Source organism: Heptranchias perlo, chromosome 20 (assembly GCF_035084215.1).
Source record: "Heptranchias perlo isolate sHepPer1 chromosome 20, sHepPer1.hap1, whole genome shotgun sequence".
NCBI lineage: Eukaryota > Metazoa > Chordata > Chondrichthyes > Hexanchiformes > Hexanchidae > Heptranchias > Heptranchias perlo.
The window spans coordinates 21,669,967-21,685,165 of NC_090344.1; the positions used below are offsets into that span (position 1 = coordinate 21,669,967).

Here is a 15,199-nt window from a genome sequence, read left to right on the forward strand (position 1 = left end):
TGCATTGGCCGGGAATCGAACCCGGGTCTCCCGCGTGGCAGGCGAGAATTCTACCCCTGAACCACCAATGCTGGCATTTGCAGAAGTTACATGCTCCTATATGGAATGCTGTCTAAACGAACATGCCGTTGACTTGCGATGGCCGAGTGGTTCAAGCGTTGGTCTCAAAACTCCATTGGGGTTTTCCTGCCTTGGTTTGAATTCTGCTCGCAACCCCCAACTGTTTAAAGATCTCTTCAATGCTCAAATAGATTAATTGGAGTTAATTGACTGCATTTACCGCTCTCCCAGCATCAGAGATACTTCAACGTGGCTGGTGCTTTCAATTGAGCGTCCAATCTTCTCTTGCAAGATTTCAAGACCCGAGAAGGAATCTCTCCCAATCTGTAACTTAAATTCTGGTCGTTTGCAAAACCTGACATTTATACTCTTTATTTTCTTTGCATGCATCTCTCTATCTTTCCCTGTCTCTGTCTCTTCTCTCTCTGTTGTGCCCGACGGGCTTCTCAGGCTTCCTTGAACGGCGAATGCTGATCTCACCTGCAAAACCAGCAGAGAAAGGTAAAAAAAAGGCACTGAGACGGTTGGAAAAGTACAGGTGCAACCCAGCTGCTGCAGCTAATGTCCACACACTTATGTCTCTTCACTCTCACAGTGAAACAAAGCATCAATTTGATTAAAGTATACTTCTGGTCGAGTGTATATTATCGCGATGCCGAGACAGACGGCAATGATATCATAGAATCCGAGAAAGTTATGCCAAAGAAGGAAGCCATTCTGCACATCGTGCCTGTGCCGGCCGAAAAATCGGTACCGAGCCTCATCTCACTTTCCAGCGTTTAGTCCCTAATCTTGTCGGTTACGGATCTTCACGTGCATATTGAAGTTTTTATTTTTCAATGCGATGAGGGTTTCCGCCTCTCCCACCCTTTCTGGCAATGATTTTCCGACCCCCACACCCACCACCCTCTGGATGGAAAAAAAAATTCACTCCCCTCTAATCATTCTACCGATTACCTAAGATTGATGTATCCTGATTATTGACCTCCCAACGAAGGGAAATAGGTCCTTACTATACACTCGATCAAGGCCCGTCATAATGTTATACACCTCAATTAAATCTCCCAACAGCCTCCTCAGTTCCAAAGCAAACAACCCCAGCTTATCCAATCTAATCTCATAGCTAAAATTCTCCAGTTCTGGCAACATTGTCTTAAATCTCCTTTGTACCCTTTCTCGTGCAATCACATCTTTCCTGTAATGTGGTGACCACAACTGTACGCAGTATTCTTGCTGTGGCCTAACTATTGTTTTATAAATTTCTACCAGAACCTCCCCTGCTCTTATATTCTATGCCTCGGCTAATAAAGGAGAATATTCTTTATGGCTTCTTAACCACCTTATCTAGCTGTTCTGCTGCCTTCTGGGATCTGTGGACATGCACTCCAAGGTTTTGCTGTTTCTCTACATCTCTCAGTCTCCTCCCAAGAAATGTAGTTTCAGAGCAACTACTTCTGAAACGTCTTACTTCATAATTCAAGTCGTACAGTCGAAACCAATTTGTTAAAGGGAGACTAATATTGGTGACTGGAAGTAGTTCATGTGCAACTTGATATTGCTGTGCACCGAAACCGAAAACGAGATTGGATGGACAGAAGAGGTCTGAAAGGATGGCCGATCGGCTGTGGGAGGCAGCGAACCTTTCAACTGACTTCACGACTTCAGCATCAGTGCTTTGTTGGTTTAGGGGTATGATTTTCGCTTCGAGGGTTGTGTTATGTGATATGCGCGCGATCTCAGCTTCAAATCCAGCATGACCCCTCCTGTTTCTGTGCTTTTAGTGAAAAGTCACCAATGTGCTTCCGATATCTTTTCAGTTTTTCTGTTGGTAGAATTGAATTATATCCAGAGAATGTTTGAGCTCCAGAGGACAGAGTGCGGAAATTTCCAAGGCACAACACAGGTGAAAAAGAAAATGTCTCAATATGATGAGGAGATTGAAGCTGAATGTGAATTTACCCCAGTGCAGTCGGTCTCATTGATATAAGATGACGGGATAGAGAGCGACGTGTGCAGATGACGCCAAGATGGGCAGCACTGTAAGCAAAGTAGATGGAAGCAGAACATTACAGAGAGTATTTAATATAATAAATGAATGGGCAAAACTGTGGCAAATGGATTTCAATTTAGGTAAGTGTGTGGTCATCCAACTTGGACCTATAGAGCATTGATCAGAATACGTTCTAACTGGTGAAATGCTCGAAACCGTGGAGTTCCAAAGGGACTTAGCGGTCCATATACATAGATCATTAAAATGTCATGGACAGGTACAGAAAATAATCAAAAAGGCTAATGGAAAACTAGCGTTTATATCTAAAGGACTAGAATACAAGGTGATAGACATTATGCTACAGCTACACAAAGCTCTGGTTAGGCCACACCTGGAGTACTGTGTTCAATTCTGGGCACCGCACCTTAGGAAGGATATTTTGGCCGTGGAGGGAGTGCAGTGTAATTTTGCCACATTGATACCTGGAATCCAAGGGTTAAATTACGAGGGGAGATTACACAAACTCGGGTTGTATTCCCTGGAATTCAGTAGAATAAGGGCTGATTTGATTGAAGTTTTCAAGATATTACGGGGAACTGTTGGTGTTGATGGAGAGAAACTCTTCCCGCTCGTTCGAATGTCTAGGACTCGGGAACCTGGCCTAAAAATTAGAGTCAGGAATTTCAGGAGTGATATTAGTTAACACTTCGACAAGCAAAGGGGGGTAGAAGTTTGGAACTCTCTTCTGCAAGCGACAGTTTCAGCTTAATTGTTGATTTTAAACCTGAGACTGATAGATTTGCGGAACCGGCTCGAGTGGCTAAACTCATCTTCCTAATTGGTGCAAAACATGAAACGTTCATGCATTGTCCGCGAATCGAATCCGTGTCAGAGGCCAGAATTCTATCCCAGAGCCACCAATACTCGTACGTACAGGCACTGCATATGTACATTTATGTAACTCTCATAGTGATTGAAATCAGCAATTTGAGTAAATTATACTTATGGTAGAATGTCAACTATGACGATGTCGAGACAGACGATTATGTTGTTTCAGAGCAATACATTTTGCAAAGTGTTACTTGATAATGCAAGTCTTACATTCAAAGCAAATTTGATAATAAGCGAGAAATATTGTTGATATGAAATGATCAGTGTGGAACCTGATATTGCTCTACATCGTGCATCGTAGAAGAAAGCGGGATTGTATGGACAGAGCCTTCTGAAAGGATGGCGGAACGGCTGCATGGCAGCAAAATTTTACAGCGGCTGCACGGCTCTGTTGCTTGTTGGTCTTTGGGTCTGAATGTCGCTCAGGAAGTTCGAATCGTTCAAAATTCCGAATGAGCCCTGTTATGTCCCCATCTTTAGTCAAAAATCACCAATTGGCTTCTTACATCTTTTCAGCAGTGTGGAAGGCAGTTTTGACTTATCTCCAGCAGAGCATGTTTGAGCACCAGAGGAAAGAAAGCAAAGGGTTTGTCCATGCAACACAAGTGGACGAAATGAAGATCATCTTTGAAGAAGTTGTAGATTGAAGCCGGCACATGAATTTATCCCAATTCAGACAATCTCATGGGTACAGAACAAAAAAGGTAAAGGATGCTGCATTGGCCTGGAAACTAACCCCAGGTTTCCCACCAGCAGGCGAGGGTTCCACCACTGAACCACCAATGGACACACGGCTGCAGGCAGCACGTGTAGCTTTGGATACATGTCTCGAACATGCACTCTGGCAGAGTTCCTGTGATTACCCTGCGCAATCGACTCTGCAGCCGCGCGATGCCTTTGTGTTAACTTATAGATTAAGCATGGTCGTGAAATTCACTGGGGGTTCGAAACCAGCTTACACGACGATTGTGAAACAGTCAAATAAATAAGAGCTGTAATTACCAGGCAGTGTTTACTTCTCTCAGAGGTTAAGGGATAATCCAGCCCAATGTTCACCTTTAAGATTTCACGAATTGAGACAGAATTTCAAAAAAACTGTACCTTAAATTCTGCTCAATCACAGAATTTGGAGATTTATACTATTTTATTTCTTTGCATGCATCTCTCTATCGCTGTCTACGTTTCTTCTCTCTCTTATCAGGCTTCCTTGAACGGCCAGGTCTGGAAACCGGGGATGGAAAAGACTGTCGGATCTTCAGTCCAATTGTTGGATTTCGACGGGATGAGCTTTGCTATTTTCCGTCTCCGTTTTCGGAAAATATAAACCCAGATGGGATTTCACCTCCTCAGTCCCGTCACCTCCGGGTAATGGGAATGAACCCAATCTATCGCTCGGTCGGAACATCCGTATTCTTATTGCTTAAGTATAAAATTACGGGGTTACAGCTATATTCAGGACGCATTTTAGAAATTAACACGTAACAGACTTATGCGAAAACTAGAAGCACGTGGAATTAAAGGACCTGTGGTAACGTGGGCACCTAATTGGCTCAGGAATGGGAGGCAGAGAGTAGTGGTGAACGGATACCCTTATACATTAGGGTCTCTATACTTGAATTATGTTTTCATTTATTGGAGCATAGGAACAGGAATCGGCCATTCAGCCCCTCGAGCCTCCAGGTTAACACATCCTTCCTGAGGTGGAGTGCCCAGAACTAAATGATGTCCTCCAGATGATGTCTCACCAGAGCTCTGTGCAGCTGTAACATAGCTTCCACCCCTTTGTATTCCAGCCTTCTTGAAATGAACGGGGAGAGTAAGAGCTCAAGAATGAAAGCGAGAGAGAGCAAGACGAATAGAGACAGACAGACAGACAGACAGCTCACTAGGCATTGGAGAAACCGTCGCTGTGTGGATTTCTCAGGAGCTGCTGTGAATCCCCACTGAGCTTTCGAACCACTTGCTCCACCGCAGCAAAAAGTCATAAGCAGCAAATGGGTAATGAGAAATCACATAATCGACAGCCGATTTGTGGCGCAATGGGTCGCACGTTGGACTTCAAATCACCAGCTCCAAAGTTGTGGATTCCAATTTGACTACCGTTGAAGTTGAGGGCTCAATTTTGGTGGTGGGAATTAGAACTTTGCAGCAAAACCACAACAGGATCACGAATGTTCATCAAAGAAGGGAAACAACCCTCTTGTAGCTCCTGAAAATCGCAAGAATTCAAGTATCGTGACTGAGCGGTCTAACCCGCTGGTTTAAAGCTCCAGTTAAATCCCATATTTTGTAGATGGATCAAAATCACGGTTTGTGGCTCCAATTCCGCAGCCTCCTTCCTGTAAACTAATAAAACTAAACATCTCATCTGTTTTTGCAACAGCGTAGGCCGGAGGAACCACATGGCTGAACAAATAACTAGATGCATTTTGTAACACACCAATTGCACATTCTACTCCGTTCGAAATGTTCACAAAGAAAAGGATTGGTTGATCTCGATGAGAGTCAACTAACAACCTCGCCATTTCCCGACCCTGGACTGTCATATAAGGACCGCCCACTGACTGATCGCGCCGCAAGAGCCCGGTCACTTTGATCACCCGTCCCACTCTGCTGGAAGGAATATTAAGGTGAGCGGCCCTCACCAGTGGGAACTTGTCCTGTCCCCGTGATGAAAATAATATCTGCACTTTCACTTTCAGCTTCTTTCACATCCTCTGCTCCATCGCACTACATTCGGGTTTTCTGTGAACAGGTCAAAATAAACATTGGCAGAAATTCTAAGAGCAGTGGGATTCAAACCCACGCCTCCATAGAAATTAAATGTAACACCTTAGACCGCGTGGCCGCGCTACCATAATGTCACAGTCATGTTTAAAGAGCTGTTTAATGCACAAATATATGAATTGAAGCTAATTGACCGCATTTACCCCGTGCTGGGGCTGTTCTCCTTCGAGCAGAGAAGGTTAAGAGGAGATTTGATAGAAGTGTTCAAAATCATGAAGGGTTTAGATAAAGTAAATAAAGAGAAACTGTTCCCATTGACAGAAGGATCGAGAACCAGAGGACACAGATTTAAGGTGATTGGCAAAAGAACCAAAGGCGACATGAGGAAACACTTTTTTTACCCAGTGAGTATTTATAATCTGGAATGCGCTGCCTGAAAGGGTGATGGAAGCAGATTCAGTCGTGACTTTCAAAAAGGAATTGGATAAATACTTGAAGGGAAATAAATGCAGGGCTACCGGGAAGTGGCGGGGGAATGGGACTAACTGGATCGGTCTTACAATGAGCCAGCGCGGGCTCGATGGACCGAATAGCCTCCTATGCTGTAACCATTTTATGATTGTATGATTCTATTGATAATCCTTATTTTCTTTGCATGTATTTCTCTATCTCTCCCTGTCTCTGTCTCTTGTGTTGTCCCCTGATGGACTTCTCAGGCTTCCTTGAACGGCGTTGGCTGATCGATCCTGCAACACCAGCAGAGAAGGTTAAAGAAAGATTGAGACGGTAGGAAAAGTAAAGGGGCAACCCAGCTGCTGCAGCCAATGTCTACACATTAATGTCTCTTCGCTCTCAATTAAATCACTCTCTTTTCATTCCTCTTATTTCGTTCTTTTTCTTTCTGCCTCCAGCACCTTTATCTGTATCCTGTTTTTATTCCCTCATGTGTCTCTGCTGGATGATCCAAAATTCAGACCCGCCGCTTCTTCCAGCTTTTTCTTCCTTCCACAATAATGGTCCATTTCATTGAGACTTTACTGCGGCCTTGCTACTCTAACATTCACCTTCACATTCTTACGCCTTTATGTTTGCTCGATATCGACCGTTGTTCCTCGGGGGCACATGGCCCGTTCATTTGTGCCTTGAAACATTTCCAGCTGCATGACTGTTCCAGAGACAAGCACAAAGAAAGCAGGTCTGGCATTCCGAAGGACAGCGGCATACTTTTCCGTGTAATTTCCATGGGGTATCTTGTGACACGGGGGATGTTAACTGAAGAACTGGGATTTGTTTTCATGGTCGTTGGAGCTTTTCCCCGAGCAGTTGATGTGCGGGAGAGACGGGCGGCGCGACATAGCTACGAATGACGGCTGAAAGGTGCACTTTTGGCAATCTGGGCGGTGCAGTAAAGTCGGAAATGTTCCGCTTGATCTTAATAGGTCTGTGGAAATATCTGATTCAAAAGGAATGAGGAGAAATGAGAAGAGCGGCAATCGTGAAAATGTGTCGATTACAGGAGATTGGCCGTGAGCGAAAGGTCCTTTGAAAGCTCGGCGAAGAGGGGAATTTTGTTCGGAAACGGCAGACTTTAAGCGCGTGAGGAAAGTAAAGTGCGAGCTGCGTCCTTGGGTCAAATTGGGTGTTTTCAGGAAAACAGCCATTGTGAAATCACAAAAATGAAAACAGAAAATGCTGAAAACGCTGAGCAGGTCAGGCAGCACCTGTGGAGAAAGAACCAGAGGGAACGTTTCAGATGCATGACCTTTGTAATCAGAATTAAAAGGTTTGTCATGTGTTTGAGCAACTTTACTGTCGAAGATGCCAGCTTCCATCTCTGAATTTTTTTTGTTCGACTCTTACTGCTGCCAGAATTTGTCGAGTTTTTCATTTTGGCCGCCACACCAAAAACCCTTCTTTAATAAGAAGTGTTTTTCCGCATTGCTGGTTTACACCTGTTTGTAAAATTCAGCAAAGTCTGGATTGCCACCCAACTGTTTCTGAGACGGAGGTGTTGGGAGTGTAAGGTGTGATCTCGGTGAAGTATCAATCAATGTGCACAATGGCGCCCTGGTGAACCGAGTACCTCTTATAGTCAGCATAATATAAAAGATATGGACCATAATTATGAATTTCTTCTTTACATCACACTCGGATTTATTATCAGGGAATGGACATGAGCAGGTCGATTTACGTCACGCTCCGGTCGCTTTGCATCGCCCCCGACACATCGAATAGAATCATAGAAAGGTCACAGCACGAAAAGAGGCCATTCGGCACATCGAGTCCGTGCCGACAATCTGCCAGTGCAATCCAGATAGACCCACTCCCCCACCCTATCCGTGTAGCCCTGTATTTTCTTTCGTTTCAAATACTTATCCAGTTCCTTATTGAAGACCATGATTGAATCTGCCTCCACCACCCCCTCGGGCGGTGTATTCCAGATCCTAAACACTCGCTGTGCAGAAAAGTTTTTCCTCATGTCACCTTTGGTTCTTTTGCCAAACACCTTAAATCTATGTTCTTTGGTTTTTGATAGGAACAGTTTCTCTCTATCGACTCTGTCTCGATCCTTCATGATTTTGAATACCTCTATTAAATCTCCTCGTAACCGTCTCTGTTCCAAGCAGAACAACCCCAGCTTCTCCAATCTATCCATGAAACTTATGCCCCTCATCCCTGGAATCTTTACAGTAAATCTCTTCTGTGGGGATTCGGTATTAACATCGCCGAATCCCCCACCATCAACATACTGGTGGTCACCATTAACCAGAAACATAACTGGACCAGCCACAGAGGCTGGATATTCTGCGCCAAGTGACTCACCTTCGAATTCCCTAAAGCCGTTCAACCATCGACAAGGCGCAAGTTGAGTGAGTTCGAATACTCATGTGATGGTCATCGACCTGAAACGTTAATTCTGTTTCTATGTCTAAAGATTCTGCCTGACCTGCTGAGGATACGCACATTTCCAGTTTCTGTTTCAGGTTGGCAACAGAGTCAGTATTTTCATTTTGAATGAAGGGGCTTTCACGCATTTCTCCATGCGACGAGGTGGTTGAGAGGTTAAGGCGATGACCTGCTAATCTGTTGTGCTCTGCAAGCGTGGGTTCAAATCCCATCTTCGTCGTTATTGTGTTTAAGTTTTGTTCCTCTCATTCGTGAAAGAATGTCTGGTTCAAGTCCCATCCTTCTCGAAACGGCAGACGGAGGGTTGTGCATTGTTTGCTGAAATCAGCTGCAGTTCCTTCCAGGAAGGTGTTGAGATTGTATGGTCGCGAAGTATCAGATTGAAGATTGGTGTCATTGTAAAAAGAGTAAATCTTATGGTCATCGTAAGAGAAACGTATGTACCATAATTATGATTTATGTCCGGATCATTGCGTGTCTGTGTCTGTTAAAAATGGATGTGCTGTAAGTCCCGGATCATTCTCTGTGCGTTTTACCCGATTTTCTTGATACCTTTTTCCTTCTGAACTGAAATGACGATCCTCTCTCGAGAAAACGGTTCACCGCCTGCTTCGGGCAACTGGTAGGAAAAATAACAAAAACTGATGAGACCAAGTTCATTCTGCTCGGATTAAATTCCAATCTCCGCACTCTATCCCCCATTCAGACCCACCCCGCCTGGACATTATAATCTGCGATATTCATAAGGGAATGGAGAAGCAGAATATCACGGTTATAATTTTCTTCGTTGCTCAACGCTGAACAGCTTCAATTGCAATGATTCAGAAGGTAATCATAGGATCATAGAATCTTACAGCACAGAAGGAGGCCATTCGGCCATCGTGCCAGTGCCGGCTTTTTCGAAGACCTGTCCAAATTAAACTCACACCCCAGATTTTTCCCAATAATCCTGCAAATTCGTCCTCTTCAATTATGTCCAATTGCCTTTTGAATGATCCTATGGAATCTGCTTCCACCACCCTTTCAGGAAGTGCGTTCCTGATCTTAACAAACCCTCTGTGTGAAAAAAATTCTCCTCAATACCGCTCAAGTTCTTTTGCCAATTATTTTAAATCTGTGACCTCTGGTTACCGACCCACTTGCCAGAGGAAACAGTTTCTCCCGACTTGCTCTTTCAAAACCCCTCATTATTTTGAATATCTCTGTTAGGTCTCCCGTTAATCATCTCTGCTGTAAGGAGAATAATCCCAGCTTCTCCAATCTCTCCATGTAACTGAAGTCCCTCATCCCTGGTAACATCCAGGTCAACCTGCTCTGAATCCTCTTCAATGCCTTTTTATCCTAAAGTGTGGTGCCCAGATCTGTACAATATACTCCAGCTGAGGCCTAACCACTGATTGTAAGGATTAGTATAATTTCCTTTTTTTTTGTATTCAATGCCCCTGTTTACAAAGCCAAGTATGCCATACGCTTTCTGAACCACCTGATCAACTTGCCTTGTTTTATGAATATGAACCCCCAGGTCCCTCTGCTCTTGTAACCCCCCATAATTTGTTCCATTTAGATTATACTGCCTCTCCATGTTCTTCTTCCAAAAGTGCATCACTTCACACTGATCGGCGTTAAATCTGTCACGTGACCGCCAATTTCACCAGTCTCTCCATTTCATCCTGAAGTCTGCTATTATCTTGCTCACGATTTACTACGTTGCCAAGTTATGTATCATCCGCAAACTTCGAAATTGTACTCCCGATTCCCACATCCCAGTCATTTATATATAACAAGAAAAGCAATAGCCCGAATCCCGACCCCTGGGGGATTCCACTGCATATTTCTCCCCAGTCAGAAAAACATCCGTTCACCACTAATCTCTGCCTCCGATCCCTCAGCCAATTACTTGCCCACGTGACCACCGGCCCTTTAATCCCACGTGCTTCTAGTTTTCGAATAAGTCTGTTATGTGTTAATTTCTAAAATGTGTCCTGAAAATAACTGTAACCCCGTAATTTTATTGTTAAACAATGAGAATACAGATATTACGACCGAACGATAGATCGGGTTAATTCCCATTACTCGAAGGTGTCGGGACCCGAGGAGGTGAAATCCCATCTGGGTTTATATTTCCCGAAAACGGAGACTGAAAATAGCAAAACTCATCCCATCGAAATCCAACAATTGGACGAAGAACCGACAGCCTTTTCCCATCCCGGGTTTCCAGACCTGGCCGTTGAAGGAAGCCTGATAAGTCAATTAGGGAGCAACACCGAAAGTGAAGAAACGCAGACAGAGATAGAGAGATACATGCAAAGAAAAATAGTCTAAATCTCCAATTCTGTGATTGAGCAGAATTTAAGCTGCAGCTTAAAGGAAATTTGTCTCATGTCGTGAGATGCACATAGGGCTGGATTATAACTTTATTTCTGAGAGAAGTAAACATTGCTTGGAAACTACAGCTGTTATTTATTTAACCATTTTACAGTGGCGGTGTGAAGTGATTTCGAATCTCAGTCAATTTCAAGACCATGCTTGACCCACTCGTTTGGTCACCCACGGGTAGCACGCGGCTGTAGAGCAGACTGCGCAGGCTTATCACAGGAACTCTACCAGACTGCATGTTCCAGACTTTTATCCAACGCTACACGTGCAAACTGCAGCCATGCGTGCATTGGTGGTTCAGTGTAGAACCCTCGCCTGCCGGTGGGAAACCAGGGGTTTGGTTGCAGTCCAATGCAGCTTCCTTTACCTTTTGTATCTGTACCCATGAAATCGCCTGAATTGGGATAAATTCATGTGCCGGCTTCAATCTGTACAACTTCTTGAAAGATTATCTTCATTTCATCCACGTGTCTTTCGTGGACATACCCTCTGCATTCTCTCCTCTGGTGCTCAAACATGCTCGGCTGGAGATAAGTCAAATCTGCCTTCTGCACCGCTGAAAGGAAATGAGAAGCCAATTGGTGATCTTTGACTAAAAATGGGGACACAACTGGGCTCATCCGGGATTTGAACCAATGAAACTCCCTGAGAGAAAATCAGAACCAAAGATCAACTCGCAACAGAGCCGTGCAGTCACTGTAAAATTTCGCTGCGACGCAGCCGATCCGCCATCCTTTCAGAACACCATGTCCATACAATCCCGCTTTCTTGTACGATATACGATGTGGAACAATGGCAGGTTCTGCACTAATTATATCATTTCAACAATATCTAATTTGTTTTGAATGTATGACTTGTATTATCAAGTAACACTTTACAGAATGAATTACTCTGAAACTACATTGTCGTCTGTCTCGGCATCGTCATAGTTTACACTCCACCATAAGTACACTTTACTCAAATTGTTGCTTTCATTCACTATGAGAGCGAAGATCCATGAATGTGGATACATTAGCTACGAATTTATCAGCTGGGTTGCACCTTTACTTTTCCTACTGTCTCCGTCTTTTTTTTCTTTCACATTCTCTGATATTATTGCCGGTTCGATCAGCTCTCGCCGTTCAACGAAGCCTGAGAAGTCCATCGGGGACAACACAGAGAGACAAAAGACAGAGACAGGGAGAGATAGAGAGATGCAGGCAAAGAAAATGAAGAGTGGAAATGTCAGGTTTTGCAAACGAGCAGAATTTAAGTTCCTGATTGGGAGAGATTCCTGGTCTGGTCTTGAAATCTTGCAAGAGAAGATCTGACACTAATTAAAAGCACCGGCCACGCTGTCGAATCTCTCATTCTGGGAGAGAGATAAATGAGATCAATTAACTCCAATTAATCTATTTCAGCACTGAAGTGATCTTTAAACAGTTGCTCTGCGAGCAGAATTCAAACCTGCGCAGGAAAACCTCAATTGAATTTTGAGTCCAACGCTTTAAACACTCGGCCACCGCAGCTGTAAACAGCATGTTCGTTCAGATAGGATTCCAAATGGACACTTGCCGCTATTAAGAACGCGCGCATTGGTTGTGCAGGGGTCGAATTCTCACCTCTTATGCGGGAGACTTTGGTTCGATTTCCGGCCAATGCAGAATCATTCTCACCAATGAGGAGCTGAGGAATATAAGTATGCCATTTCTCCCCTCGAGCCTGTTCCGCAATTCAAACAGATCATGGCTGATATGTGACCGAACTCCATATAATCGCTTTAGCCCCGGATCGCTTAATAACTTCAGTTAACAAAAATCGATCAATCTCAGGTTTAAAATTAACAATTGAGCTCGCATCAACTGCCGTTTGCGGAAGAGAGTTCCAAACTTCTACCTCCCTTTGCTTGCAGAGGTGTTTCCCAACTTCACTCCTGAAAGTCCTGACCCTAATATTTAGGCTATGTCCCTTAGTCCTAGACACCACAACCGGCGGAAATAGTTTTTCTCTATCTACTCCATCAGTTCCCCTTAATATTTTGAAAAGTTCGATCAAATCAGCCCTTAATCGACTAAATTCGAGGTAAACCCCAGTTTGTGTAATCTCTCCGCGTATTTTAACCCTTGGGGTCCAGGGAACATTCTAGTAAATCGACGCTGCACTCACTCCACAGCCAATATATCCTTTCAAAGGTGCGTTACCCAGAACTGAATACATTACTTCAGGTGTGGTCTAACCAGGGCTTTGTATAGCTGTCGCATAATGCCTATCCCCTTGTATTCTCGTCCTCTAGATATAAAGACCAACATTCCATTAACATTTTTGATTATTTTTTGTACCTGTCCATGACATTTTAATGATGTATGTAGATGGACACATCAGTCTTTTTGGACCTCCACTGTTTCGAGCTTTTCACCATTTACAAAGTATTCTGATCTATCCTTTTTGGTCCAAAGTGGATGACCTCACACTTGACTAAATTGATATCGATTTGCCACAATTTTACCCATTCATTTATTATATTAATGCCTCTCTGTAATTTTATGTTTCCATCTGCACTGCTTACAATGCTGCCCATCTTGGTGTCATCGGCAAACTTGGATATGTGACTTTCTATCCCGTCATCTAATATCCGCCTGAATTGGGAAAAATCCAAATTCAGCTTCAATCTCCTCATCATCTTGAGACATTTTATTTCCTTCACGTGTGTTGCGCCGACGAAACTTCGGCATTGAGTCCACTGGAGCTCAAACATGCTCTGGATTTCATTCAGTTCAACCAACAGCAACACTGAAAAGATGTCAGAAGCCAATTGGTGACTTTTCACTAAAAGGAGGGCTGGTCTGGGATTTGAACCCGGGACCTCTCGCATATCACTCAATGAAACGCCCTAAGCGAGAATCATACCCCTAGACCAACGAGCCGCTATTGTTTCAGTTATGCAGCCAGTGTAAAAGTTCGTTGCCTCCCACAGCCGATCGGCCATCCTTTCAGACCACGTCTGTGCATCCAATCTCGTTTTCTGCTCCGGTGTCCATCAATATCAAGTTGCACACTAAATACTTCCAATCACCAATATTAGTCTCCCTTTACCAAATTGGTTTCGAGTGTACGACTTGAGTTGTCAAGTGAGACGTTTCAGAATTATTTGCTCTTAAACTACATTGCTTGGGAGGATACTGAGAGGTGTGTCGATTTGCGGCACGCTCTGTTCCCTTTGCATCGCCTCATGCACATTGAGTTGAATCATGGAAAGGCTACAGCACGGAAAGTGGCCATTCGGCCCATCGAGTCCGTGCTCGCTCTCTGCAAGAGCAATCCAGCTAGAAACACTCCCCCGCCTTTCCCCGAAGCCCTGCATTTTTTTTCCTTTCAAGTACTTATCCAGTTCCCCTTTGATGGCCATGATTGAATCTGCCTCCATCACACCCTCGGGCAGTGCATTCCAGATCCGAACCTCTTGTTGTGTGAAAAAGTTTTTCCTCATGTCACCTTTGGTTATTTTGCCAATCACCTGAAACCGATGTCCTCTGGTTCTTGACCCTTCCGCCAATGGGAACAGTTTCTCTCCATCTTCTATGTCGAGATCCTTCATGATTTTGAATACCTCTATCAAATCTCCACAAAACCGTTTCTTTTCCGAGGAGAACAACCTCAGATTCTCCAGTCTATCCACGGAACTAAAGTCCCTCATCCCTGCAATTATGCTGGTAATTTTTTTCTGCTCCCCCTCCAAGGCCTTCACATATTTCCTGAAGTGCGGTGTCCCGAACCGGACACAATACTTCAGTTGTGTTCGAACCAGTGTGTTATAATGTTTCATCCTGACTTCTATACTTTTGCACTCTATACATCTATTTATAAAGCCCAGGACCCCGAATGCTTTTTAACCGCTTTCTCAACCTGCCCTGCCACATTCAACTATTTGAACACATGAACCTCTCTTTGTTCCTGTACCGCTTTCACATTTGTGCCCTGGAGTTTATATTGCCTCTCCTCGTTCTTCCAACCGAAATGTATCACTTCGCATTTTTCAGCGTTAAATTTCATCTGCCACGTCTCCGCCCATGCCACCAGCCTGTCTATGTCATTTGAAGTCTATCACTGTCCTTAACACTGTTTACTACCCTTCCAAGGTTTGTTTCATCTGCAAATTTTGAAATTGTGCCCTTTTTATCTAAAGTCCAAGTCATTGATATATATCAAGAAAAGCAGTGGTCCGAGCACTGATCCCTGGGGAACACCACTGTACAACTCTCTCCAGTTCGA

The 15,199-nt window shown here is 44.0% G+C and overlaps 1 non-coding gene across 1 annotated transcript; it reads right to left on the minus strand.

Annotated features, from left to right (window-relative positions):
* Positions 1-71, minus strand: trnag-gcc (transfer RNA glycine (anticodon GCC)). The gene has a single exon. It is a non-coding gene; the product is annotated as a tRNA-Gly (tRNA).
* Positions 72-15,199: the final 15,128 nt, after the last annotated feature.